General features: G+C 39.9%; 1 protein-coding gene across 2 annotated transcripts in view; it reads left to right on the forward strand.

The window, feature by feature from the left end:
* Positions 1-14,255: 14,255 nt before the first annotated feature.
* dok4 (docking protein 4) overlaps positions 14,256-27,905 on the forward strand; it is a 32,276-nt gene continuing 18,626 nt past the window's right edge. The window contains exons 1-2 of one of the 2 annotated variants that reach the window (XM_041221441.1): positions 14,256-14,486; positions 22,537-22,591. The gene's annotated coding sequence lies outside the window, so the exon portion shown is untranslated. The remainder of the gene's footprint in view (positions 14,487-22,536; positions 22,592-27,905) is intronic. The other variant, XM_041221442.1, reaches the window with a different exon arrangement.

Raw genomic sequence — 27,905 nt, forward strand, 5'->3', positions numbered from 1 at the left:
AGCTTTTCTTTGCTAAAATCCGTGTGCTCAATGTTAACGTAAGGTAATCACGGCTTCTGAACCTGAAAATCCTGATAGGTTTGGAAGCAGTTTATAATCTCCAATGTTATCTCCAAGCAGGATTCCACAACCGCTGCCTTTTTGAGTCCAGAAAAAACAAAATTGCCCCCATCTGCCCCCAGTAGTTAGGGGGGATGATGCAATACAGGATACATTCTTAATGGCAATCAAAACTCAGGGCTAACAACAGCCAGACATGCTCTGGAATGTCACATGGTGGCAAGCTGCCAATGAGATGAAAGGGTTCAGCTGTTCCCAAGAAGACACTGTATAGCCACACATGGATAATTACAGGGCTTTATACCAATATGTCACATCTCTTGCAGACCAGTCCAGTGACGCAATTGAGAAGCTTTGGTGGCCATAACAACTCACCTTCTCACCACTGTCATTACAACTGCAGCTTCTGACAATACAACACAAGGCTCTGAAGATTTTAGGGGCTGGTTATATATGTGGCATTTTCCACAGTGCTTTTTAATAAGTTCAAACAAAATGCTGCGATAATCGCACTTTATCTAATGTCTTGCCTGTTTTATAGTTTATTGTTCCCGGATTTTGCGAAGCAGATTTTTACGTATTCTGTCTGTGGGGGGCAGGGGGCGGGGCTCCCGAGTAGCGCATCTGGTAAAGGCTCTGCGTGGATAGGATGCCCCCTATAGCCTGGAGGTCGCTGGTTTGAGTCCAGGCTATTCCACTGCCGACTGTGGACGGGAGTTCCCAAGGGGTGGCACACAATTGGCCGAGCTCCATATGGGCCGAGCTCCACCCAGGTGGGGAGGGTCTAGGTTGGCAAGGGTGTCCTTGGCTCATCATGCACCAGCTACCCCTGTAGACTGGCCAGGCGCCTGTGGGCCTGCCTGTAAGCTACCCAGAGCTGTGTGATCCTCCAATGTTGTAGCTCTGGGATGGTTGCATGGTGGGCCCGCATAGTGAAAAGAAGTGAACGGCTGATGGCGGCTGATGGCACACATTTCGGAGGACGCGTGTGTCTGTCTTCGTCCCTCCCGAGTCAGAGCGAGGGTGGCAGCGGTGAGCCGGGCTGAAATAAAAATAATAATAATAATTGAAACATTTCAAATTGGGGAGAAAATAAAAATATAATTGGTGATTCTAAACTTAAAAAAAACCAAAACAAAAAAAATTGTATTTTCATTTTCACCCTTATATTGTTTGTGTCTCTTTCAACCCATTTCAAGTTCATGTTTTTGTCCACAGTGCAGAGTGCTCTATCTGGGTATATGGAAATGACCTTAGCTGACTTTTGATGAATCCAGACATTTGTTTTTCTATTTTGGACTCATGCCATGAAACACTGAGTAAAAGGTTCTCATTCTGAAGCCTCTGTTTCTAAATCTTTCTGTACTAACACTGTCCCTGATATATACAGGCTGCTGTATTTCATATATCAACACACTGTATATATCCACAGACTCTGTAGGGAACACCATTTCTATACTACTCCCGTCCTGAGGAATTCTATGCATTTCAATATAGTTTTGCTCAAACGCTATTAATTAATTTGCATGGCAGTGATGAATGTTGACTCAAAGGGTTGATTGAAAGTGGCTTTGCTAGTTAATGCATTTAGCGACCAGTATACTTCAACCGGTCCTGTTGGAATTGAGTTTATGGTGATAACTTGCATTCTGCTCTTATTCTACATTTGAATGATTTTTTTTCCCCACCCTCAGTCATTAATTCTGTGGTAAACTGCAACTTCATCAGTGTAATAATGCAGCACTCCCTGTGGGCCCTTAGCTGATATAAGCAACTTGGCACGGCCAGGATTCGAATCATTGAGCTCCTGGTTATATGGCTTAGCCTGCATCATCTTCTTATTAAGCCTTTAACTGAAACGTTCATGTTACCTTATAAAAGCCAGCCATTGTCATTGTTTCAGATCTGTTTTTGCTTTTATTTGACAGTCTGAATGAGCGCTGCCGCTGTCTTTCTAGGGCGTATCTTGTAAATTAGATTATATAATCTCAAGAGTTTTCTGCGGGTATAAATTAAATTGAACTAGATCGAGTAAAAGTAAATCAATCTCTGAAATATTGAGCCAACACAAAGTCGGCACTAAATATTTTTCACAGCTAAAATTCCCCAATGTATTCTAGCCTGCTCATTTTTTCCATAGTTTAAAATGATATATGATATTTGAAGGTTGTGCGTCCTAAACATATTAAAGGGTAGATTTTTATTCCTATTCAAATGTAGACTTGTGTTAAATATGAGTGTTGTATTGCAGGGATATATTGTGCCCCCATTTATAAATGACAGTGATATCCAGCTTCTTTCAGCAGAAGATCAGAATTTTCACATTTTTGACTTATTTGACAGGAACCATAACTTAAGTATACATACATATCTCAGTATGCATTAGTTAAAGCGAGGAGCAATACTGGAAACAATTTATTCCAGATGCAGATTGCTCACCAGAGGCATTGGCAATAGACAATTTCACATTTCGGTCAATTTTGAAAGTAATATGCATTTGTTTTCATTTCTTTTTTCTTCATAGTCTTGAATGGTCTGTTGCTTCCATTCTAGAAAATCGCTAATGAAAGAGTTAAATGCATAAACAAAACCCCATCTGCACCCAAGCGTGTGCATCTCATTTAAATATCAATTTATGTCATAAAAGTCTAAAACAAAACTAAATGCATCAAATACAGAATGCAATTAGAGGTTGATCACCTCGACAAATACATCTTTCAGTTGCATCTAGTTGCCCTGTGGCATTGGCAATAGCCTTGCATGTGAGTTTCTCTTCATGGTATAATTAAAGATTAAATAAGCCAACCTGCAAGGCAGACTGCCTAGAACACATTTTAAAATAAATATGAAAAATAATTAAAAAATGGAATTTGCTACATTTTCTAACACATTCAAACAGAGTTTGATGAAAATGAGAATGAAGTGCAGGTACATTGCAAATAACAATATTATTGGCACAGCAGTACATTGGTACATTAAACACGTCACACCTTACTGTCTCTTTAAATAGGATTCCTGACTTAATTATTGCTGTCTTTTCTTCTGTACTTTACAGGCAGCTGGTGTCGATTTGCATTTGTTTTTTGCAGCAGGGTTGTCAGCTGCCCCCCCCCCCCCCCCCCCCCACCCCCTCACCCCCCCTAAGGCGCTCTCTGTTTGTATGTGGGAGGGAGGTTTACTTCTGTTATGGATACACCCCCCCCCCCCCCCCCCCCTCCACACACACACACACACAAACATGCAATTTTCCTTCTCATCCAGAATCCTGGTACACAGTGGTGGAATCCTGGTCCACGGTGGTCCCAACAGCCTTGCCGCTAATCCCTGGAGAACAGGAGAGCTGAGTTCAAATCTAGGGCTCAGGTCACAAATGAAATGTTTTTCTGATCTCAGCTGGTTCTCACACCACAGGAACACAGCCTGGTAAGAGTTACAGTGTCTTAGATGTTTACCCCTTAACCTCTAATCATTTCTCATTGTTGTCAGTCAATTGCAAGGCATCAATCTACCAAGCTGACTGCACCAACCACACCGAGAACTGTGCAGAGCCACGTGCCCTTATTGGAACGAGACAATTCCAAGGCCCAAATGACATATCAATTGGTTGTTGTTGCTCCTGGTATAATAATAAAGTATTGAAGTCAATTTTAGTCTATTACTCTCAGACGTGCTGCCCAATGTAACAGTACCTTTCTCAAGGGAGTGTGTGTTTGAAAACAAACAGCATAATAACAATTCTATATACATTTGAATCACATATGCAGTACATTTTGTCATCGCTGTAGTGTAGAAGCTGGTAGTAACCCACTCAATCATTTACATGATATACTATAATGTACAGGAGCCATATATACAATCCTTTACCTCCTCAGAATGAGATGTTAAACCACAGTCCTTTGTGGACATCAGAGATCATGAACAGCCTTTTCTCACTTTCAGCATTCTTGTAATCTAATAAAGTGGTGTTTGACCCCCCCCCCCTTAAGTAAACATTATAAACTAAGAGCTAAACCTGTAATGTTTTGTCGAAGCTCTCTAGTGTCTCCTGTGAGCATCTGGAGCGAGTCTTTGTGAGATTAGCTTGGCACTTTAACAGGTTTCTGAACATTCATTATCCTACATGGAAAATACTTTGGGAACAACGTCAGGCCTGGAAATCACAGACCAGCACAGAAATGGACTTTCATGATGTTGTTGTTGTTGTTGTTGTTGTTTCCATTCCCTCTGGCCGTTATTCATAAAAGCATCTGTGTGCCAGTAAATTCAATAAAATAAAGACACTGATGGATATACAATACAGACCTCCTTAGTTCTTTACAGGACTACTCTCTAGCAAAGAGCTGTTGCTACTAGTGCTGCTCTAGAATACTGCCAGTGCATTGTTTACCACTACTGTGTTCCTAAACGCAAGGACCTAGTAAAAGTCCTTTAAATATGCCTACATACTGTATTATAGCCATGCAAGGGAGGTATCAAACAATGCCCACCTATTCAAGACAAAACTTATTTTATTTCCTGCCCTGCTTGTCATGTTGCTTTGTCAAAGAATGAAAAACACCAAAGGTTTATAACCAACCAACCAGATACTTCAAATTGGGGTACAGCAAAATGGTTTCGAAATGGATTGAATGGGAAAACTCTCTTGCAGCATCGTCCCCCTACCCCTCTTCCTCAAACCTTATGAAGATGAAGGGGGATCGGGCTAGTTTCACAGGCCCTGATTAGTTCTAATCTTGGACTACCTTACCTAAGTTAACATTGAGTAGTCCAAGATTAGTACTAATCGGGGTGAATCCAGCTTTGTACCTAAAGGATTTCCGAGCTGGTTACTTCATTGTCTAGCACAGGCAATCACTCTCAGCTCAGATCAATTGTCAGTTACTATTGGTTTCTCAAATGTGTAAATGCACTCCAGAGGTTTCAATCAATACTTCAGTTTCTCAATATATCTATCAATGAAGTAATCAAGCAAGACAACACCCTGTTTAACAATGATAATGATGTGAGCAGATCAGATGAATGCTGTGTAGCTGTGGCAGCAAAGGACTCAGTCTATAAAAACAGTCCTTGTTCACTCTCAATTCTAGTGCTTTTTTTAGCCCCCCCCCCCCCCCCCAGCCTCTGCAGCCTGTCAGTCAGGGTGACCATCAGGAACATGATGTTTCACAATCTCACACGCAGCACACAGTACAGTAACTGCCACCTTGCTCTCATATCAAAAGCTGTGGGGCTACATCTGCGGGGAACTGTCTGAAGCTCTTGCATTGCTACACATCACAAACTACTTTGCAACGCAAGGCTAGTCAGACTCACTGTACCTCCTATACATCCTATTTATTCATTGAAACTGTCAGGCAGCCGGCATTATAGACTGTGTACACAGATTTGAGACTTCAACCTGACTCCTTGAGCTAAAGAGACAGGTCTAAAGGCAATATGTATTTCAAAATTACATATCTCTCTCTCTCTCTCTCTCTCTCTCTCTCTCTCTCTCTCTCTCTCTCTCTCTCTATATATATATATATATATATATATATATATATACATTTTTACTGTCTAACTATGTATGCCTTAGCTGCAATGTACATAGGCACTTAGAATTACTGTTTGTTTTATTTTGTATTACACATCACAAGCAACAATATACAAAACAATAAAAAAAAAACATTAATATCGTACTGTTATCATACACACACACACATTGCACAACAGCACAAAGCAAATTAAATATCTACTTGCTGAAGCAGGTTTTATTTAGTCAGCGAAGTGTTCACATGTGGCAGCATTGCACTAGCAAACGTCACAAGGCAGTGACGTCAGCTCCCTAGCAACAAGCCTCCTATGTTGTTGTTGGGAATGGAATATTTCAATGCAGCGGGTTTGTGCATATAGCAGATTTATATTGGATCCCAACACCCGCGATATATTGAGTGGGTGGTGTATATATATATATCTATATATATATATATATATATATATATATATATATATATATATATATATATATATATATATATATATATCATTATATGTGTTGAAAACTGCTAGAAAGTGGGCAGCAAAGGAAGCTGCAGAAGATGCAAAAACTGCCCTTTGTATCGGTGATATCATGGGGCAAGTACAGCATGGAAAAGAAGGCCTTGGTCTCAGTTCAGCTCCTCCTACATGGCACAAAGCAGCCCCACCTGAATGGAGGAAGCTGGTAGTCAATGATGTGCAAAAGCAGGAGGATAGGATGAGGTGCATAAAGGCAGTTTCCCAGGCCAAGCAGAGAGAATGGACGAGATGGGAGAGTGTGGAACAACGCAAGATCGGCTGGTGAGATCTATGGACAGTGGAACGGAGCAGGATCAGTTTCCTCATCAGGTCAACATAAGATGTTCTCCCATCACCACAGAACCTTAATCTATGGGTAGGAGAGGATCTGTGGTGTCCTTTGTGTTCAACACCAGCTACATTGGCACATTTTGACAGGATGTAAGGTGGGTCTTAGCCAAGGACGGTTTACTTAGCATCATGACCAGTGCCGCGATGTTTGGCCTTAGCATTAGAAGACAAGTGCAGCAAATCCAGCAATATATGACACACGAAGAACAACATTCTTCCGTTCAGGGGAGCAACCTCCAAGAAAAGGTATTAAAACCAAAACTGGAAGCTGCTAGAAACTGGAAAATGTTGGCAGATGTTGGACAACAGCTTATTTTCCCATCTGAAATTGCCACCACTAACTTTCAACCTGATATTGTCTCGTGGTCTGGATCAGCATGCCTTGTTCACCTGGTAGAGTTAACCGTGCCATAGGAGGATGCTGTGGATGAGGTGTACGAAAGGAAGAAACTTTGGTACGCTCAACTAGCTGCTGAAGTGGAACAGTGAGGATGGAGAGTCCGGGTTTATCCAGTGGAGGTGGGTTGTTGAGGATTTGTGACACACTCCACTACCCGGTTTCTCAGAGACATTGGATTCAGTGGTCAAAAGTTGCGACGCATAGTGAAGAACTTATCTGAAGCAGCAGAGAGGAGCAGCAACTGGCTCTGGTTGAGACGAAGAGATTCTGATTGGGGACCACAAGCACAGTCAAAATAATAATTAAAAAAAAAACATTGATGTAAACATTGATGGTAAGTAAGCTTAGTCAGGGACATAGGGGGGTGATGATGGGACACCAGAATCACTGTCGAACCCTCAAGGTCTGGCCTAGTCGACGAAACACCAAGGATGGAAGGTGCCCACTTGAAAACCCCAGAGAAGTACCCTACTCAGCAGAGTCCAGACTGTTGTCCTATGGATGTGCTAGGGAGGCCGCACTGTAGTTGATCCCTGGAGCCAGCATTGCAGCCGTTGTGTGTGCTGATGCACCAGGGAGGCAAAGTAGGCTGATCCCTGGAGCCATTATTACACGTCAGCTATCAACACCAGGCAGAAGGATATCTATATCATCAAATGGAAGGAAACGCAGATGGCTCACATTAGTTTACAGTAAATGCAGCTATGTCTTAGTTGGTGCTTATCTTGGTGAGAGCTGGGTCCAGTGTCAGCATCATTTTTATATATACACATCTTATGCGTTCTTCTACAATGAAGCTGAACCTCAGTTTTTTGTATATTTATTTAATTATTTGTATTAATAAAAACTAGGAATGATTGCAAACAGCGGCAGTAAAAACAAACAAAAAAAGACAATGCATATATAATTTGAAGCTACTTATTTTTTTAAAAATATGCAAATATATTCAACCGTAAATTAAAATTGTATTTGATCAATTAAACACAAAATAACTTCACAAAATAACCCATTTTAATTGTACAGTTACAAAGACTGGAAAGAGAATGGATTACGATGAATAACTAGAATTTTTATAATTGGTGACTATTTAATTTGCCTACAGGCTGATTATATAAATTACTGTAAGCCCACCAAGGAAGATTTTTCAAATGAAGTATTGTTCATTCTTTAGAGAATGTTACAAAATAAAAAATGTAAAAAACACTGAAATGTTTTAAACTTGTATGAACAGCATACAGTGCAGCTCCTTCTGCACTGCCATTCATACAAGTTTAAAACATTTCAGTGTTTTTTACATTTTTTATTTTGTTACATTCTCTAAAGAATGAACACTACTTCATTTGAAAAATCTTCCTTGGTGGGCTATCAAAAAACAAATTTCAGCTTCAGCTGGCATGTGGAAAGGAGATAATAAGTCTACAGCCGCAAAGGTACAGTGCAGGGCAGCCAAAAAATATCTTCCAACAGCTCCTCTCCACGGCCTCATCTGACAGCGAAGAGATGCTGCTCATTTCACCAGCTTGTCACCACCACTGGGTAACTGCATTCCCAGGTCACAAACCACCCCTGACTCCTCACGAATCCACTGACCCGGTGACAGATTAGCAGGGGAATGGAGGCTCTGACTGGCTCAGCGGCCATGCTCAGCATTGTGTGTCTTTACACTTCAATGAAAACCAGGGTTTGAGGATGTTAGTGATGGAAATGTCTTCAGTTATTATCTTCTTTCATTGCAACACAGTTGTGACAGTATGTTTGCAGCGCAGTGTTCTCCTTTTCTTTGGCAATGTGAAGTTCCACTGTCAGTAGGTGAGTTGGTGCCATTATAGGGACTTTTTTACCATTAAGAAAAATCAAAAAGACAAAATGCACTTCCATTCACCAGTACTTAGCCTAGCTGTAGAGGTTTAAACAGAACTGGTAATAAACCTGCATTGTAAACCTACAGTAGCTTATCCATTTCCATCTACTGCAGGAACGCAGATGTACAGCTGCAGCACGCAGCTCCTGGGCAAACGTGAATGTTCTAACTACAATCATGTCCACTTAGTTTCTGTTTACCTTTGATACCCATGATTATTTCCCTAGCACACACTGCCATGCAATTGCTGAATACTAGAGTCAAAGATGTAATTGTCATAAGGTTCTTAATCCTGGACTAGCTGGTGCAACAGGGGTGTTATATACCGTATAAGTATCCGAGAGAACGAGAGAGACACCGCGGGTTTGCAGTTGAAACGGCTCTCAGGCGTCCAGGTTTTAAAATAAATATATACAGTATATGTTATGCTTAGAGTTAAGATTTGGTCAATCAGCTTATCAAGGAACAAAATGAAAAATTATTTTGCTCAAATTGCAAAATGGAACCTTCCAAGCAAGCAAAGAACAAAACAGAGAACAGGCAGTCTTTCGGTCTTTGAGTAAAGTGATATCATCAAATAACGAAATGTGCTTTGAACCAAACTCAGGCCGAGCACGGCTTCCCCTATAAAAGAGGTCTCGCGTCAGGAATCTTATCCCGGCATAAACTAAATCAGTTTAGGAGAGAGTAAAATCCCCTAAATGAATCCCTGCCTATGGGCCTAAGGATCCCGATTAAACACGCGGTGGTCCTCTGTGTTGAGTCACTCGCACCGATGTACACAAATGTTCATGAAGCTTTCAGTTTGTAAATAAAGCACAGCACAAAGGACTGGCTTTCCAGAGTTAATTCATTGTCAAACCTCCAAGCCCTGCCACGTCTAGCACATACTTTATTTGACAAAATGAATCATTTTCCTTTATAAATCAAACAAAAACACATTTTATTTACAAACCACCGGCAGAAATACATTAGTTTACAGGGGCAGGTGTGACCAGACTACATCTAAACTACATCTAAATTTCCCCACCCAGTGTGACTGACAATGCATACAGCGCCAGTGTTATTTACACACCCAGTGTGGCTGACAATGCACATAGCGATGTTATTATTTCCATGCTGTGTGTCTGCCTGCCTGCCTCTTCCTTTCTTGGTGTCTGCTCCCAGTCCTACAACAACCTCATCTGTCTCCGTTAACAAAGTAGCTTATCTGAACTCTGGCTCCTCAGTCCTCTTGTGAAAACACCCCTGTCTGGAGATCCTGGGCAAGATTTATTATGTCAATTTAACAAGCCTGCTACACATGGCTTCAACTGGTTCTACCGGTAGTAATGCTCATAGTTTATTAGTTATTATGTAATTTATTAGGTATTGCACGTTCTCAGACCACCCAATCAACAATGCCAATGACCTGTATGATTAAATGGATCCAGAATGAGGAGAACAATGGGGTCGTTTTTTTTTTTTTTTTTTTTTTTAAGTGAAAGAAATATAATTGAAAGTACTTGATTTTTTGAAACAGTGAAAAAACATGCTTTCGTTTGTGACGGGCCAGGATTCGTAATCGCAGATAACAGAATATTGTAGCTACCGAATGCGCCTCAGAAGGCTGTGAGTTGAGAGCGAACAGAAATTACAGTTGGAACTAAAGGCATTAGTCATTATGTCTGCTACAAAAAAATAAAAAAAAAAAAAAAAAAAAAAAAAAAAAAAAAAAACAAAAAAAAAAAAAACAAACAAAAAAAAAGATAAACAGCAGTGGGGAGTGGCATGCTTACACTGATGCCTTTAATTACATTGCAATTCATTACACTTAAAAATAAACTACTGTCTATAATGGTCTTACTATAAAGGTCAAACAGAATCCCAGTCGGCTGCAGCCTCCAATCAGGAAGGGAATACTTGCCATATCGCTGGCTTTACCTAAACACACCCCCTGTGAAGATGAAGTGGCACCCCTGCGCTACTCAGGGGAGGTGAGCGCTTCACGTCTCTGTGCTTCCATGCTTCTGCTACTGTCAGGTGTCACTGCGACCAGCAGGGGGCGAGATCTGAAATCGTGTTCTGCTGCGTTCTGTCTGTCAATCTGTCAGTATCTCAAAGGGCATAATAAAACACATTCTGCATTAATATAACAGCATGCATGAGAGGCTACGACTCCTGAATGTTATTGTACTTGGAATTTTTAAAGGATATGCGCATGGAAATATTACGATAGAAAGTTAAAACAGTAAAGCGTTACAAACACCATCAAGAAATATTATAACTTAATATGACTAGGAAAACTGTAAGTAAAAAGAGAAAACATTGCATAGGCCTACAATATAAAAACAAATGCAGTTAATGTGTGTGTGAGTGTGTGTGTGTGTGTGTGTGTGTGTGTGTATATATATATATATATATATATATATATATATATGTATATGTGTGTGTGTGTGTGTGTGTGTGTGTGTGTGTTACAGTATCCTTCACAAATCGTTTTCAAATAGTGTTCAATCATTTCTATTGTTTAATAATTAAGTGGGTGACTAATGAATCGCCTGGCCAATTATAATATGTTAAAAAGGTACACAGTGAAATACTTCTAGAATGGAGAGCTGAGTTATCATTCAAATCGATGTGTAGTCTTTGAAGACTTGAGTTGAAGACAATAGTCTTTTATTTGTCTTGTTCTTTGGTAATGTTGTTTCAGGTTTACAGTGAAGACACAAAGGTATGTATCTGTTTACCATCTCACTTCACCTGCTAACTGTCTCTGCCCTTTGGGGCCAGGCATGGTGACCACATCAACTGGTTTCTAGTCTACCTGGGGCTCTCAACATCTTCTATAGCTTTTAGTTTAGTCTGAGGCCTAGATTGGGCCAAACAAACCTGTTACTCCATATGTGTGACAATTCTATGGATCTGTCCATTTTGACGGCTTACAGTAGGTGACTGGGGTAAGAATGTGAGGGTTAGGGACTCTGATACAGACTGAGGGAATTTGAAGTATATGGTATAATAAAATATAGAGGTAAACATCTATATCTGTTTATTGGAATGCTATAGAGCTGTGCAGCAAGTCCACAGCTTTTTTCTCTTGGATTTATCTGCATGTGTAAGATAAAACTATAAGAAACAAAGCCACTTACACAAATGTTTCATCTGCAGTTTGCACCTGTGAAGACACTAGCTGAAACATTTGTCTGTTTGACTTAGTTAGCATGCAGTATTTGTTTTTTCTTGGGATTGTGATTGAGCGATGCAATGATTTGCCTCAGTTTTAGACAGGTGGATATCCTACACACATCATACCTGGCCTGTATCAGCCCGTGACCATTCAAGGTAAAGACACATATAGTAATGCTAACCTTTAAGCCATTTATCTGGTGTTTATTTCCTTCTGCTCTGATATTAAACAGCTGAACTGGCTACTAAATCCTGCAGGGCATTTTGGTAGCCCATTTATGAACCTTGGTAACCAGCTTCTGGGACCCTGCCAGTTTTGACTGGTGCCGGCAAGCCAGTTACCAGGGGTGCATTTAAATATCTGCTGGTCTTTATCACAAACACTCCTGCTGAAGATAATTACACTCAGGTGGAGGAGCCACAGCTCTAGCCAGCATTCTACCATACTCCTTAGAATAGTAGCAGGACTAAGGTGACACCCTGGCTGGAGGTGTCCTATCATAATAATAATAATAATAATATCCATATTTTATGTAGTGCCTTTCATAGTGGACCACCATCACAAAGCACTTTACAGAGGTAGGCTGTGAACTGTGCATTATATGCAGTCACAATAAGGACATTGATTTAACAATTTGTATGCAGGATGGAGCACAAGGAGGTTAAGTGACTTGCTCAGGGTCACACAGTGAGTCAGTCAGTGACACAGGTGGGATTTGAGCTGGTGACCTTCTGGTTACAAGCCCTGGACTTTAACCATTGGACCACACTGCCTTCTATGTAGCACCAGCTGATCAATAAAGACAGGCGTGCTTACATGTACATACCTGTGCTGTATATAGAGATTTCATTACTCTTACATGAGCTCGAACCCAGCTGAGACAGGCATTCTGGCATGTCCATTTCTTAACTCACATTAAAGAATGAATACCATAGAGATTGTTACACAAATATACCAACTATGCTTGTTCTCTATGACTACCCATTGTGTCTCGATAGAGCATTATTTGCAACGGTATTCAAAACTGCTTCTGAAAGCATTGTACTTGATATGGGCTGTTAGGAGTCTTTTCAGAAACACACAGATACCATTCCTTGCATTCCTGTTAATCATCAATCATTCCTGTCAAACCCACCAATTCTCCCATATCTGCTCTTACATCCACAGGTGCTGATCTTCCTGGTGGTTCATAATCCCCCAAAACTCAAAATGACTGAAAGAGCTGTGTAATATAGGACAGCGATAGTTTCAGTGTGACATGCATGAGCAGTTTAAATAATAGGCCTGCACACTGGTTTCTCCATTACTCAAGAACACAGGATAAGGAGGATAAGGCTGTCAACACTTAAATAAAACACATGACAACAGAGTGGGTATAGAGAAATGACATTGCAGTAACTCTCAATCTCTCTAAATGCCAATTTCAAGTGCTTTATTGGCATGACTAATGCCAAAGCAATGATGGACACACACACACACACACACACACACATATATATATATATATATATATATATATATATATATATATATATATATATATATATATAGATAGATAGATAGATAGATAGATAGATAGATAGATAGATAGACACACACGCACAAATTCATTGTTACATGTTTTATTCGTTCTGTAGGATTTCCATCTATTTCGCTATGCTTATATTCATTTTACTGTATGTTATACAATAATCATACTGATTTATATGCTGTTCACGACTGTATAGGTTAAATCTATCTGGGGGTATTCGAAATAAAACCGTTTTATCGAGCTTCATATCAATTTCATTTCTATTCACTTTTTATTCTGCTTCAGACTCTTATATGAAAAATACATATACAGTATATGAAATATAGTTATGATCAAATAATAGTTAGTATGTGCTATATGATATTAAATAGGTTATATATATATATCTCCTAAATGTATTTTTAAGCGTATGATCCTGTATCCTGCATACATTGTGACAAGAGTTACCTTATTTATTTATTTTTTTAATCTTGGTACATATTTTCCATAAATGCGTTGGTATACTCATTGTATCTGTATTCTATTTACACAAATCTGTTCGATATTGCTCTGTATAACAAACACTCATGCTCGTATTACTTCCTACGCTGTCGTATTTCTAATGCATTTATTATTCTATGTGTGTTATACAAATATATTGGTTTTTACCTCTTCTAGAACTGACCCATTAAAATGAACAGCATCGCAACTGAATCTGGGTTGGGCAGAAACTAAAACAAACAAATACAGTACATAAATAAATAATTAAACTTCAGCTCGCCCAGTCTATTCTGTTATATACGGTGTAGTGGGACTGCTTAAACGTGTCTCGCTAAATTATAGCTTGTTCTGTGAGGCTTCACTGAATGCAGCTCCGAGCTATCAAACTGTAGCCTGCTGCCGGCATACAGGCAAAGGCTGCGCTCTCTGCTAACACGCACACAGAAACACAGGTCTGTCTGCGTTTTCATGGGATTATTGTACACATCGCACCCTGTACTAGCCCGGCAGATGTTCTGCGCCTGAAGGTCAGAATAGGAACGCAGAACCTCCGAGGGTCGCTTTCTTCAACCGGCGCCCGCAGCCGCCTGTCACCCGGGTAAGTGGCTAATTTTCGTGGTAAATTCGAAGACGGGGTTCGGCTGCTGGCTCAACGCAGCACACCTCGAGGGGGGTTTTATCTCGAGGATTTATTAAAACAACTATCTTTTGATGTTGTATTAGCCTTGATTTTTTTATTTTTTTTATTTATATATTTTATTTTTAATAAATGTACATGTATTTGAGAAATGTATGTTTGTTAGAAGAAAAATGGTTCCTTCACAATTGTATCTGCTTAGCAGGATTCTCTTGTTCTGATGAATCTGCTGAGAAATGATACAAATAATAAACAAAATAGTACGTATGTGTATACATTACATTACATACATACATACATATACTTGTCTTTTACATGCCATTAAATGATTTTTTTTTTTTACAATTGTGGATACGTAAACATGTAACCATGTTTTTTGCAAGATAAGTACTGTAGCAATCGTTGTCATGAATTTATTCAATATAACATGTACTGTGTGAAGAAGAATAACACCAAAAACAGAAAAAAGAAAAAAATCTTGCTAAGCCTCTTAACAGGCACAAGGTATGTTCAACTGCTGACCTGCTCACTTCCAATAGCCTAACTAGTGTATAATTCACTGTAGATTTTAATTGACAAGATAACTAATCAAGCATGGACATGAATTCTTTACTAATAACATTCCACTGAAACACTGACAAATATTTTTACAGACAGACTCATACTATTGTACTGTAGGCCCCCTCACTATGGTACATGTTTTGTAGGGGTTGACTGTCTGTTTAATTGAGAGTGAATGCATTTATGCATGGGTTTATTTGCTTTATGAGACTGTTTTGCTTTTATCTTCTGTTTCCCTCTCATCCAATACCTCATTCTGGAGAATATTATTATTTTTCTTTGAGGTATGAATAATGCAGTGGTGTTATTCATTTATGATTGAATCCAGCTAAAAATTAGATGATTCATTTTATCAAGCTATACAAGTATAATAATAATAATAATAATATAATAATAATAATAATAATAATAATAATAAAAGGCTATATTATTCTGTAAGCCTAATGGTAAGAATACAAACATGAAAACACAGAAAAAGTCTACTTCAAAAGCTGCCATTCATTCCTATGCATACAGCAATCCATGTAGGTAATACCCTAATAGCAGGGTTTGCATGACTGTAAATGCAGGATCTGTTATTCATAGTGTGCTTGCTGTCTGAAGAGTGTAGTGGCTGGAAAATAGCCACATCTTCACCCTTGAGTTGCCATCTTTAGACAGTATTCAGTAGAATCTGTGATTAAAACGAAACTTGCCTGGTAGGCCTACATAGCTATTGTCCACAGCAGTCCGTTCAATTGAAACCTGAAAGGAGGTGTTTTTTTTTTTCAATGCGTTCATTAATACTGCACACACAATTACAAGTTATTTTCCCCCTATTGTTCTGCACCTAGTGTTGTTCAGTGAATCAGGAATACGTTTCCAATCCCATTGGGCATTAATTGTGGAGCGTTTTCTTAATGGTGGATCTGTATGTGCGTTTTGCTTTAAATGATTCATATATAAACATCATGCGCACACTCCCTTGTTGTCTGTGTTTAGATTTCCACTGGAGAATAAGGAGTTTACATTATACGTTGAAACACACAGCAAAAGATTGATGCATACTGCTGCAGTGTTGAAGGTAGCGGGTTTGAGTAGCTCAGTGGTTAAAGTGCTGGCCTGCAGTGTGGAAGGCAGGGGTTTTTCAATAGCTCAGTGGTTTGAGTGTGAAAGATAATAGGTTTAGTGGTTAGGCTATGGGAGGAAGTAAGTTTTGAAACGCTAGGCCCTGGAACACAATCAGGGTATCAGCTATAAGCTTGCAGAACCATTGTGAAGCAGCCCTATGAATATCTACAGCAGAGCAGAAAAAAGGTTTGTGAAAAGGATTGTGGGACTTGTCTGTTTCTGGCTGACTGGCTCAGTGAAAGCAGCCAGACTGCCCTCACACACCCTGAGAAAACCCTTTAATTACCACCTAGCACTCTCTGCAGCGTTCTCTGCTCGGCAAATGACAGGCTGGCGAGCAGATCGCTGCTAATGCTTGTTTATTTAAAGAGAATCTTCCTGGAGCTAGACCTTTCCTCTAGAAAGGTTTCTATTAATTAACTTGGCAGTGTAGTTTTCCACACATTAATAGGCATCTACCATGCTTTACTATGATTTCAGCGTGTTTTAATGTGCTTAACAATGCTTTAGCTATGCAGTACTGCATTTTGTTCAACCACAGAAAACATTTATGTGAACTGAACTACCTGGCCTTTACCACCAGTTTGCAATTCGCCAGTATTCTTGTTCTAGTCTTGTTTATTGACAGATATGAGTGTTAGTGGCTCAGGTCACTCTCCTCTGGGCCAGGGGGTCACAAGTTCATAGTCATCTGTAGAATAACTTGATAGCCTTTATACATCAACACCCCAATTAGCGTGTACCGTGCTTAAGTGTATGGGGGAGGGGGTCCGTTTTCAAGGAAGTGCCACTCTCCTGATCAGGGGTAAGATCAAATGCGTAAATAAAAACAAAACTAAAATATGTGACTTTTTTTTGGACGAGCAGCGTAGAAAACGCCCGGGTTTTGTATACATATCGTGGTTAAGCACAAAAGGAATTAGACAATGATTCATTGGAAAACTGAATGCATTCTCCAGAGGCTGATCAGTTTAATTGTGTTTAAGTGAATGTGGTTAACCTCACTGAGCTAGTCTGGTTTTCAGTAGAGGGAGATGCTGAACTGCAGTCACATAACTAAGCAAGGAACGAGCATACAGTGCCTAAATAAAATATATATTATATCAGGAATTTCCTCTCTTTCTCTTTAAAAAAGATCCTTACATAAGGCTATTCAGAACTTTGTAAGGGGCTGGAAAGTAGCTGTAATGGCTGATTACTTTTTAGAAGCTGCGAGGCTGAGATGTCAGACCCCATTCCTGTGACAGCCTAGGGGGAGGGAGGAGAGGAAGAAACAGGACTGGTACAGAAACAGGGGCGAGCTGACACTTAAAAATGGTCCTTCTTTTTGGGATACCATTTAAAATCTCAGCAGTGCACCCGGCGCTGTCAGTCTGCAATAACGCTTAAACACACAACACATTACCTGACAAAGCATGCTCTTTCAACTGCAAAGCGAATATAAATAGAACGAAGAGTACCTGTGAATGATTGAGATGCATAGAAGCCTGTGCTGACATCACTGATCCTCACACAGTGTGGAAACAGCAGTAGAATTCCAAGCTGAGTCTTCTTTTTTTATTATAATATTGTATCATGTTGTGCTTGTAATATGGGGAGGTAGCGCAAAAGGAAATATATGTCAGCCAATGTTTTAACAGTTTTTGGCATTTCTGTGGTTCACCAACAACGTTTTCTTGTTCTAGGCTGGAAAGAGAGTATTGGATGGAGTTTCATCTTGATTTTTTTTTTACTAGATCTTTCTGAACTTTTTGTGGTTGTCGTTTTTGCAGAGCTGTCAGTCTAAGTGGGTGACATTGAAAAGCCCTGTTAACTGATGTCTGTGTGCAGCAATTAAACTGAGCCTGTGTCTGTGATGGAGTCCAAGTGCTACAATCAATTTTTGACGTAAACAAATCGTTATTGCTCACACAAAGGCTGGATCTGGTAGCCAGCATTAGTGGTTAGCAGTACATTATTGAAAGGCTAGCCTGCTGTTGGTAAGGGATAGATAATACACTGAAAATTAGTCTATTTTCAAAACTGAAGCAAATAACCAGATGGTGCTTGTGAGACCTTCGATTTATATTACTTTGCCTTTATTTATTTCCTTTAAAAAAATGAGTTAATAAAAAATCGAAGTTAATTAGACTGCAAAAAACAACTTGAAAATATGTCCCTAAGGGCCATGTGTTTTTTTTTTTAAGCGATTCCCCCGTTCTTTAATTAGCTTAATGAAAAATTATATTAATGTTATAAAATGAAAAAAAAAAAAAAAAAAAAAAAACACATTGGAGATGTAAATCAGCTATTTGGTTCTAGTGAAAATTAACAGTTGACTTTGAAAATATGTCTCAAAGTTTCTTAGTTTAGGATTTATGAATGAAGTAATATATAAAGTAATATATGTATAACAGGATAGCCCCTTTGTGCATACATTCTCATTCCCAAAGTGTTAGGAGCTTCTCTGGGTAAATGCTGTATAGTGCTTATCATTTACAGTGAGGTTACATGACAAAGACAGCCAGTTATCTGGCTCCAAGCAGAACGGCCTAGCAGTAGTTTTGTGCTTTATATTTTGCGTAGTTTATTGCTTCTGCTTTCATTCGTTATAACAAAAGTCTTTCCAAGAAAATACAAAGGCTCTTGGGATTTAGATACTGTAACTGTCTTTTTTTTTCTCCTTTTAAAGACATAGCGGAACAGCAGTAAACTTTTTTTTTTTGTTCTTATGATAACCAAACAGATAATGTTGAAAAACAAAAAACAAAGGAGTGATTGAAAAGGTTTCAGATAAAATATTGCATTGTTTCCTGTCTCTCCGGAGCTGTTTGAATGAAGCGATTATTTCATTAGATTTTGGAGATAGAGGACCTCTGCTCTCTGAAGTTCTTTTGTTCAGTCTGGAGAGTCTCATAGAGCTGACAGCGTTGGCCGTCGCTTCTTTCTGTTGTCAGTACGGTAAGATTGTGATTTCCTTGTACCAGACACCGGCTATCCAAAGCTGCAATCCCCCTGCTACAAACCAGAGGAAACTAAAATACTGTTCCTATTTACGGCAGTTCTCGTATACAACAGAGTTCATTCAGGGATCTGCAAGAACTAAAGCCAAGGGTGCAAGCACATGTAAATAAAGTGGCTTGAATGGTGGGCTTGGAGCTGAAACCGTTGTTAGAAGCATTGCTGGTACCTACCGTACTGAGAGAAAGAACCTGTTCATTTGTAACACAATGAAATCGTTTCAAGAACTTCTTGGTTTAAATAAAAGTGCTTGACTTATAAAGTCAATGCACATGTGGTTTATAATATCTCAATAAAGGTGCAGGGCTTACTGCACTCTCCCTATCACACCATGCTCTTTAAGTACATCTAAACTAATGCCCCTTCCTAAGTATGGGTCAGTACTACCATGCACTCTTCTCTATGTAGAAGAACAGGTCTGAGTGGCACTGACTAGTCTGCTGTTATTACACCAGGTACCTGTTCACACAGCTGGGTCAACATGGGATAGACATGCCCTTTGCACGCCTTGACGGGTTTGAGCCCAGGAAGCTCTTCAAGGAGTTCAAAGCCTATCACTTGGAGCCTGGCAAAAGGGTGACAGGGCTTGAATTAACTACTAAAATTGGAAGAGCATTGTGGGGATGAGCAATTAAACCCGATCAGATGTTCTTCTTGCCTGCTGATTACTCTCTGGGGGCTCCTAACATCATCACAGCTTGCCAGGGGGATAGATGATACAGCACTTGATTTTCTAAATGCTGTCGCAGCATTCTTAAGCCAAGCTGTTTACACGTGTGAAAATCATTAGGTTAAACGCATAGTGTACAGATTCAGGCAAATGCCGAATACATGGTTTAAATGAAGGCTCCATCGAATGTCTTAGCACAGAAACTTTGCTTTTTTTTTTTTGCCATCGCAGGCATGTGTTTAGAGAATGTTTGATTTGGTAATTTTATTGAGTAGTGCCATAGACGAGAGAGCTAAAGAGCTAAAGTACTATAGTGATGCCCTTTGGTTCCAGGGTTAAAAGGTGTTCAATGCTCAAACTCTTTCTTAGCTCCAACCCAGGGCGAAGGAGGTGTGGCAAAGTGGTTTGCAGTGCGCAGGTGTAGTGATGATGTGATTGTGTAGCAGAAGACAGACAATAAAGTTCGCAATCCGAACAGGTTTTATTTTTATAATCCTGGTCTGGCAACCACAAAGAATAATCCCAGGCAATACACAGCAACGTGTATCGCACTGTTCCAAAACACGGGTTGAAGTTCGAAAATAATAACACACACTTCGTAAATAATGGATGTAGTTAGAACGCACACAAAGACACATGTTCACAAGTCCAGAGTGATTGTTATTGTGCTTGTGGTGAATTACAATTTATTTGTGATTCAAAGTGCAGTGTTGTCCTGGTTTAGTGCTGGTCTGTAGCGACAGCTCCACATCATGTTAGCCGTCTAATAATAACAAACAAGTAGATTTTTAATGATGATAAAACAAACAAAACACTCAAGATAATTTCACAGTACTCCTTCTGGTTCAGCGTTACCATAATAGGTCACCTTGTTATGTCCCCTTTTGTACCGTCAGTCACGCCCCCTTATTAGTGAGAGCAATTGTTTCTCTACCAATCCTCGGTTGCCACATCGCTTCCCTTCCGGGTCGATGACTTGGTGTACTGTAGCTCTGCCCCCTTTCTAGATGGCCGACTTCCACCTAACCCTTGGAATGAATTGTCAGGCTATCCAGTCGAGGGCACTCTGTTCCCTTTACACAGTGCCCTCACCGGTTGGGAGGGAGATTTATAACCAAGGTTCATTCTTTCTCTGTCACAGGAGGTTATGACAATAGTCCAAGCAGCGTAACTTTAATTCGATACCGTCAGCCACGCTGAAGAGAAGATAGCTAATACAGGCAATATAAACTCAATTTGAAATGCTGCTAGCTCTTTATCTACCCAGCATTGTAAAAGAGAGTGCCAGACAAAAATCTAAAGCAGTTCAATTGTGTGCAAGCACTCTGCTGAAAACATGCCTTCCCGTGATTGCAATCTCACTTTGTCACAATCAGCTCTCCACCTGACCTTGTTACATTTCCTGGGTTCTGTTGCTTAACTTGATGTGAGATTGGAGTCTGCCTCATCATTTTCTGGGCAGTCTTCACTGCGAGAACAGGCTCAGAAGACAGCAGAACGGAGGCTATCCAGCTGAAATAACTTCCCATTTCAACTCTTCTCATTCTTTAAAAGAGAATTAATAAGTGGAAAATAAAAAAGAGAGCGCAGTGGTAATTGGTGCCATTTACTAGCCCCGCTCCCTGGTATCCTCACATGATCGGCTTTTTCTAATCATAATTCTTCTTCTGAATCGTTGCAGACTCCACTTTGTATCATAGTTCAGACTTCACATGTCTCTATTCTGCTAAGAATTATTATTATTATTATTATTATTATTATTATTATTATTATTTATTTTATTTTTTTACTACCTTGAGTTGAATTTAAGTTTGATGACTTTTAGATTGAAAACATTCCTAGGATTGTCAATCATAGTTAGCATAAAAGCTTCTTCAAATCAATGCAGTTGTCTGAATTGTATTGTGGTGGCTGTACATTTATCAGCTTACAATATCGTCTTCTACATGCTTAATCTACTACTACAAACTGTTTTACTGTTGGCCCTTCCTCACTAATATTAATGAAAAAATATAACGCGAGTGTCCTCTCAGAAACCAACCACATGCAAAACTGCACTGTTCTCGTTCCGAACATACACTATGAATAAAACATGACAGTTTTTTATGTCTAAACAGAATGAAGAATTTGACAAATATGATGATGTGTAATTTATTTTCATAATTCCTTTTGCCATCATACAGTATGTTCATCTTTGTTTTGGGATGTATCATTAGAAGGCCAAACCATGTCAGTTATTGTGGTGGAGAGAGGTTTGACCACAGGCATGCTGCAATCTGAAACCCTCTCCCAGGAGAAGAAAGGAGATTGGGCTTCGAGCTCTAACCAAGCTGGCTGTTGGGTAGACTCAGAATAAAGCCTTGAGGGATTAAGTCTGGAGTTAGGCTGGACTGCTCTGGACTGTGTCAGAAATGAGACACTACCCCAAAGATAGAGCCTTTATGAGATACACTTAATTCCAACACACCACACACACACACACACACACACACACACACACACACACACACACACTCTCTCTCTCTCTCTCTCTCTCTCTCTCTCTCTCTCTCGCACACCCACACACACAGCCACTCACATGTTAGAAAATTTCTTTCCACTCTTCAGACGGTAGTGATTTTCTGTTTCTCTCTTAGCAGATGGCATTAATTGTGTCGCTTACCCTTTCAGAAAAAGAACCACTGGCAGCAATGTGGCATAACAACAATACCGGAACATGATTCAGGTAAGGCACTGGCTCAGTGTGCGGAGAAAAGTCATTGACAGAGAAAGGGTTAACATTCTAAACTAAAGATAAAGGGCTGGAACCTCAGAACTCTGCTAATACAGCTTTGCCGATCCTTTCACTTCAGTGCCGCCTATAGCCGACCTTGAGATTAATACAAAGGGTCAGGCAGGCTCCTACCGGGGGACCAGTAACACTTGGTGAGCAATGGAGCCAGTTAGAACTCTGAGCTACAGGCTTGCAGTCGACCCCATGTGGGACCTCCACCTCCCCTCTCCCAAGTGCACTCCAGGGCAGTATGACAGGGCTGCCTTTGCACCGACCCCGAGGGGGGCGTGTTCGATTAAGAGTTTTCACTAGCCCAGCTCTCAGAGGCCTTGACTTTTTAAAGAGCTGGTATTTACAGAGAGTTCTCCAACCCTCTCCACTTTGTAATTGCGTCCCGCAGTCATTCTTATTTACCTAGTAATATATCACTTTGTATATACAGTATGTATTTCATTACTGTAGATATTTATTTACTTTTGGTAAATAAGTTGACATGAGGGAGCACATTAAACATAAAAGTTTCCCATAGTACAGTGTGCTAAAGCATGGTAAAGCACAGTGAAAGCACGGTAAAGCACAGTGAAAGCATGGTAAAGCATAAGACAAGCAGTGCTATGTCGTAAACACTTACGTGCGTGAACATTGAAAAGCTTTCCTGTCACTTTCGTAACATTTCGTGAAGCACAGGTCATTCCGTAAAAGGACATGTCTCGAAAGTAGTCACTTTCGAACCATTTTGTGTCACTTTCGTATAATTTCGTATTAACGTCACTTTCGTGCAATTTCGTGTCACATTTTGGACCATTTCGTGTCACATTCCATGACCATTTTCGTGTTCACTGTGTACATGAAAGTGCTTTCGGTGTCACTTCCGAAGTGCAGGCATGATTATAGCACCATTTCGTGTCACTTTCGTGCACAGTGAAAGCACTTCGTGTCACAGTTTTCGTTTGAAAGCACGTTAAAGCACAGTGAAAGCATGGTAAAGCACAGTGAAGGCATGGTAAAGCACAGTGAAAGCATGGTAAAGCATAGTGAAAGCATGAAGGCATGATATAGCACGGTAAAGCACAGTGAAGGCACGGTAAAGCACAGTGAAAGCATGGTAAAGCACAGTGAAGGCACGGTAAAGCACAGTGAAAGCATGGTAAAGCATAGGGAAGCATTTTAAAGAGCTGGTATTTACAGAGAGTTCTCCAACCCTAAAGCACAGTGAAAGCATGGTAAAGCACAGTGAAAGCATAGTAAAGCACAGTGAAAGCATGGTAAAGCACAGTGAAAGCATGGTAAAGCACAGTGAAAGCATGGTAAAGCACGGTAAAGGCATGGTAAAGCACAGTGAAAGCATGGTAAAGCATAGTGAAGGCACGGTATAGCACGGTAAAGCACAGTGAAAGCATGGTAAAGCACCACACATTTCGTGTGTCAAAGCACGTGGAATTTCGTGTCACTTTCGTACCATTTCCGTGCATGGTCGTGTAACTTTCGTACCATTTCGTGTCACTTTCGTGCCATTTCGTGTCACTTTTCGTACCATTTGTGAAAGATCGTGTCACTTCCGTACCATATACTTCCGTACCATATCGTGCCATTTCGTGGCACTTTTGTACCAATTCGTGTCACTTCCGTGCACTTTCGTACCATTTTCGTAATCACTTCCGTACCATGCGTGACTTTCGTACCACTTTCGTACCATTGACGTTAAGGCACGGTAAAGCACAGTGAAGGCATGGTAAAGCACAGTGAAAGCACGGTAAAGCACAGTGAAAACATGGTAAAGCACAGTGAAAGCACTGTAAAGCACAGTGAAAGCATTGTAAAGCACATAGAGATATGGTAAAGCATATTAAAAATCATGGCAAATCGGTGTTAACTATAGTAAATGTAGTGTAACCACAGGAAAAGGATAGTAAAAGTGCAAACATACTGTGCAAAAATACCATGGTAAACTTTTATAAGAGCAGCTATGATATCCTACAACCCAACCCACCCCCCAAGCCAAACAATTAACATAACTAAAACCCAAATGTTAGAATGCATGCAAAGAAAGGATACTTGAGTGTGCATTTGGACTTGACTTTACTTTAAAATTCCTTGCAGTAATTGTATTTAGCTGCCTGGTGGTATTGTTTGCTTAGGCAAAATCAGGAACTGCTCTGTTGTAACAGTTAGTCCCCAGCAGCGGCAATGTGCACTACGCAAAAATATTAATTAAAAAAAGAAAAATGAGTCAGGTATTATATTTGCTTTATAGTTGAGCCCCAGAATCGTATTCAAGGCGTTTCTAGGTAACTAACCCAGCGTCTGAATTAGTCTGCATGTCCTACCTGTTAGAGGTTAGGAATAGAGCTCCCTTGGCACAGTGCATTACATTGAAATCATTTTATACATTATTTATCTTCTCTAGCTGGGTACAAGTTGCGGGCCACACTGACACTGAAAAGTCCTTTGGGCTGTTCTCTGGAAATAATTTCCTCCCACAAAAGTCGTCTGTAACTTCAGGCCATATCCAGTGGTCCCTGTGTGTGCGTGGGCTTGGCAGTAATGACATGCCTGTTTGTTTTGAGAGTGAGAGAAGGGTCACAGATAGTTATCTTTCTCTGCCCCTACTGTATCAACAGAAACTGGATTCCTTCCCTTTAGAAAAAAGATAAAGCTCTCCAGACAGGAGCGGCTGTCAGACCTTGAGTCTGATACATTTAACCCACCGTTGCTTTCCTAGGGACCCTCAATCTCCTGGTGCAAACCCTTTTCAACAGCGCAGGGTTCCTGTGTGTCAGCGGAGCATGGGCCAAGTCTTTGTCGATTGACTCGTTGTCAATGCTTACTGGCCTTGTAAAGTTACAGCACAACTTAACAAACATTAGCATTTAATGAGAGTGTAAACACAAAGTAATTATCAGCGGTAGTTAACATAAAAGTTCATTAAGCATGATGGCAAATTCTAAAGCTATAATGGGATAACGATTTTTGTATAAAAATATATATTTCTTTGTAATTATTTTCATTAATTAAAAGGTTTGTATTTCCTGAAACCCTTATCAGCAGTTTAGAGAGAATTTATTAGTTTATTCTCATTTTTTTTCAAAGCACTTTAAAAGGAAATGTTTATAAAGACATCAACGTACAGAACGTGGCCATAAACAGACTGTTACTTTGATAGCCCTTAGTTTATCATTATAACAAGATAGCTAATTGGAACTGCTTTGTGAACAGGGCAGTCGGTCTGTACGTCCCTACTGGATTTAAAATATACAAACAAAATAACATTTGATACCTAAGAGTATCAGAGGCCCAGTACTTTAGAAAAAAATGAATAATTCAAAATCTAAATGAGCAGACAGTAGAGATGTCTGTCCTCTTTATTCTGGCATAAGTAGGACAGCATTGTGTTGCCTGTTGGTTGATTTAGGCCCCCAAGCAATCACTGTCATGATGCTTTCATCTGATATTCTCAGAAGTGTTTACTTCTTTCTGTGTGAAGTTCAGGTGATGCAGTATTTGTAGCACTGAAACCATTACCTCTGTAATCACCACATTGTTGGCGTTGCTTCTCTCAGACTACTTTTTGTAAATCTCTCTGAAAAAGAAAAAGAAAAAAAGACAACCAGCCTGGAGATTACCTAGGTTGTGTCTATTTTAGTTTAAAGTGCGCCAGCATATCTTGACGCACATTAAGACGTAGCATATCAAGACGTGCATTTCAGAAAGCTGCTGAAAATTTCTTTAAAAAAAAAAAAGGATCTCTTCAAACAAAAAGAGCTTGCTGCTGCAAACCTATGGTAGTCTGTTTTTTGGTTTGTTTGTTTAGCTGTTTTGTATGTGCTCTATTCCTTGTGGGGCTGACACACACACAGGAGCGGTTGTTGGCAGGTTGGGATTGTGGGATGCCAGCCTGCTGATTCTGACAGAGACATGTACTAATGATCCTACCAGCAACCCAGCCAGCTGAGCCCTCTCTCTCTCTCTCTCTCTCTCTCTCTCTCTCTCTCTCTCTCTCTCTCTCTCGATTTCCCTCGCTCTCTCTCTCCTTCTCCATCTTTCCAGATAGCTCTCGTAGATACCTAGTCAGTAAGCCATTACTCCGAGGTGTTCAGGGAATATATCTGTAAGTTGTATATTTTTTTAATGTGCGCCCCCATTTGTTCTTAAAAAAAAAACAAAAAAACAAAAAAGAAAATGAATGAAGATTTCTCAGGTGCTAACCCTGTGCAGATACAAATTACTTTCCAAAAGGTAAAAGACAATTGGTGTTTATAAACATTTATTATAACTATCAAAGAAACAACATACTGTTGGTGAACATACTGTAGAATCAATTTAATACAACAATTCATTAATTCAGACTTCACACTGGGACAAAAGCTTTGAAGATCTGGTGCACGAAATCACGCCTGACTTATTCCTAGGAGAATTTTATATGCCTTTGTTGGTGAGACCTTCTCATTGGCTGCTAAGAAGCCAATTCCCTTGAGTTCGACTAACATTGGAGCTATTGAAAGGTAGCCGCTGTCAGAGAGACCCTAATTCAGTAGGTGAACCCCCCCACCCTCCCCATTCCAACTGGACTCTCCCTGATGGATCATTGACAGAGACACTGAGAATTAATTGGGTGGGAGGACTACGCACAGATTTGGGGGGGTAGAAACTTTTGGGATGCCAATCTCTCTGGCGCATGCACTTTGTTAATTAGTCTCTGTTAATTGCAACAAGATGAAAATCTGATGGCTGCTGCAGCTACTGTAACCATTTATTTTGGGCTTACCGTGATGAATAATTGACCTTAAATGACCTCTATTTTTTAACAGAATGTCTATGGGCTTTTTTTTCTTTCATGGTGTATGACTCATTCTTGCCATTGCATTGAAGCCTTAGCAGCTGGGAGAGAGCGAGACAGAGAGACAGGGACTGGAGCAGTTACAGGCTCCCCCACAGTCACTGCACCTGCAGCTTCTGGTGCACTAATAGCTTCAGTTAGTTTTGTATGAAAGGGATCGGTTTCTAAAATTCAGAAAGAGGTCAATGAAAAGATAGAAATTAACAACTTATTCAGTACATATATATATATCTGTATATATATAATCTATATTAGAATCTATATAGTAGCCATATATATTATATATGGGTTACCACTGTTGACTTCCTTTGACAATCGTTACAAGTTAGCATCCAATATTAAAATGTATTATTAATTACCCAATGCAATGAACACTGTCTATTTGATTAAGCCAGCTTTTTCCAGTCATCTGTAGTTCTTCTAGTGCAT

The sequence above is a fragment of the Polyodon spathula genome, chromosome 21, assembly GCF_017654505.1.
Source record: "Polyodon spathula isolate WHYD16114869_AA chromosome 21, ASM1765450v1, whole genome shotgun sequence".
Lineage (NCBI taxonomy): Eukaryota > Metazoa > Chordata > Actinopteri > Acipenseriformes > Polyodontidae > Polyodon > Polyodon spathula.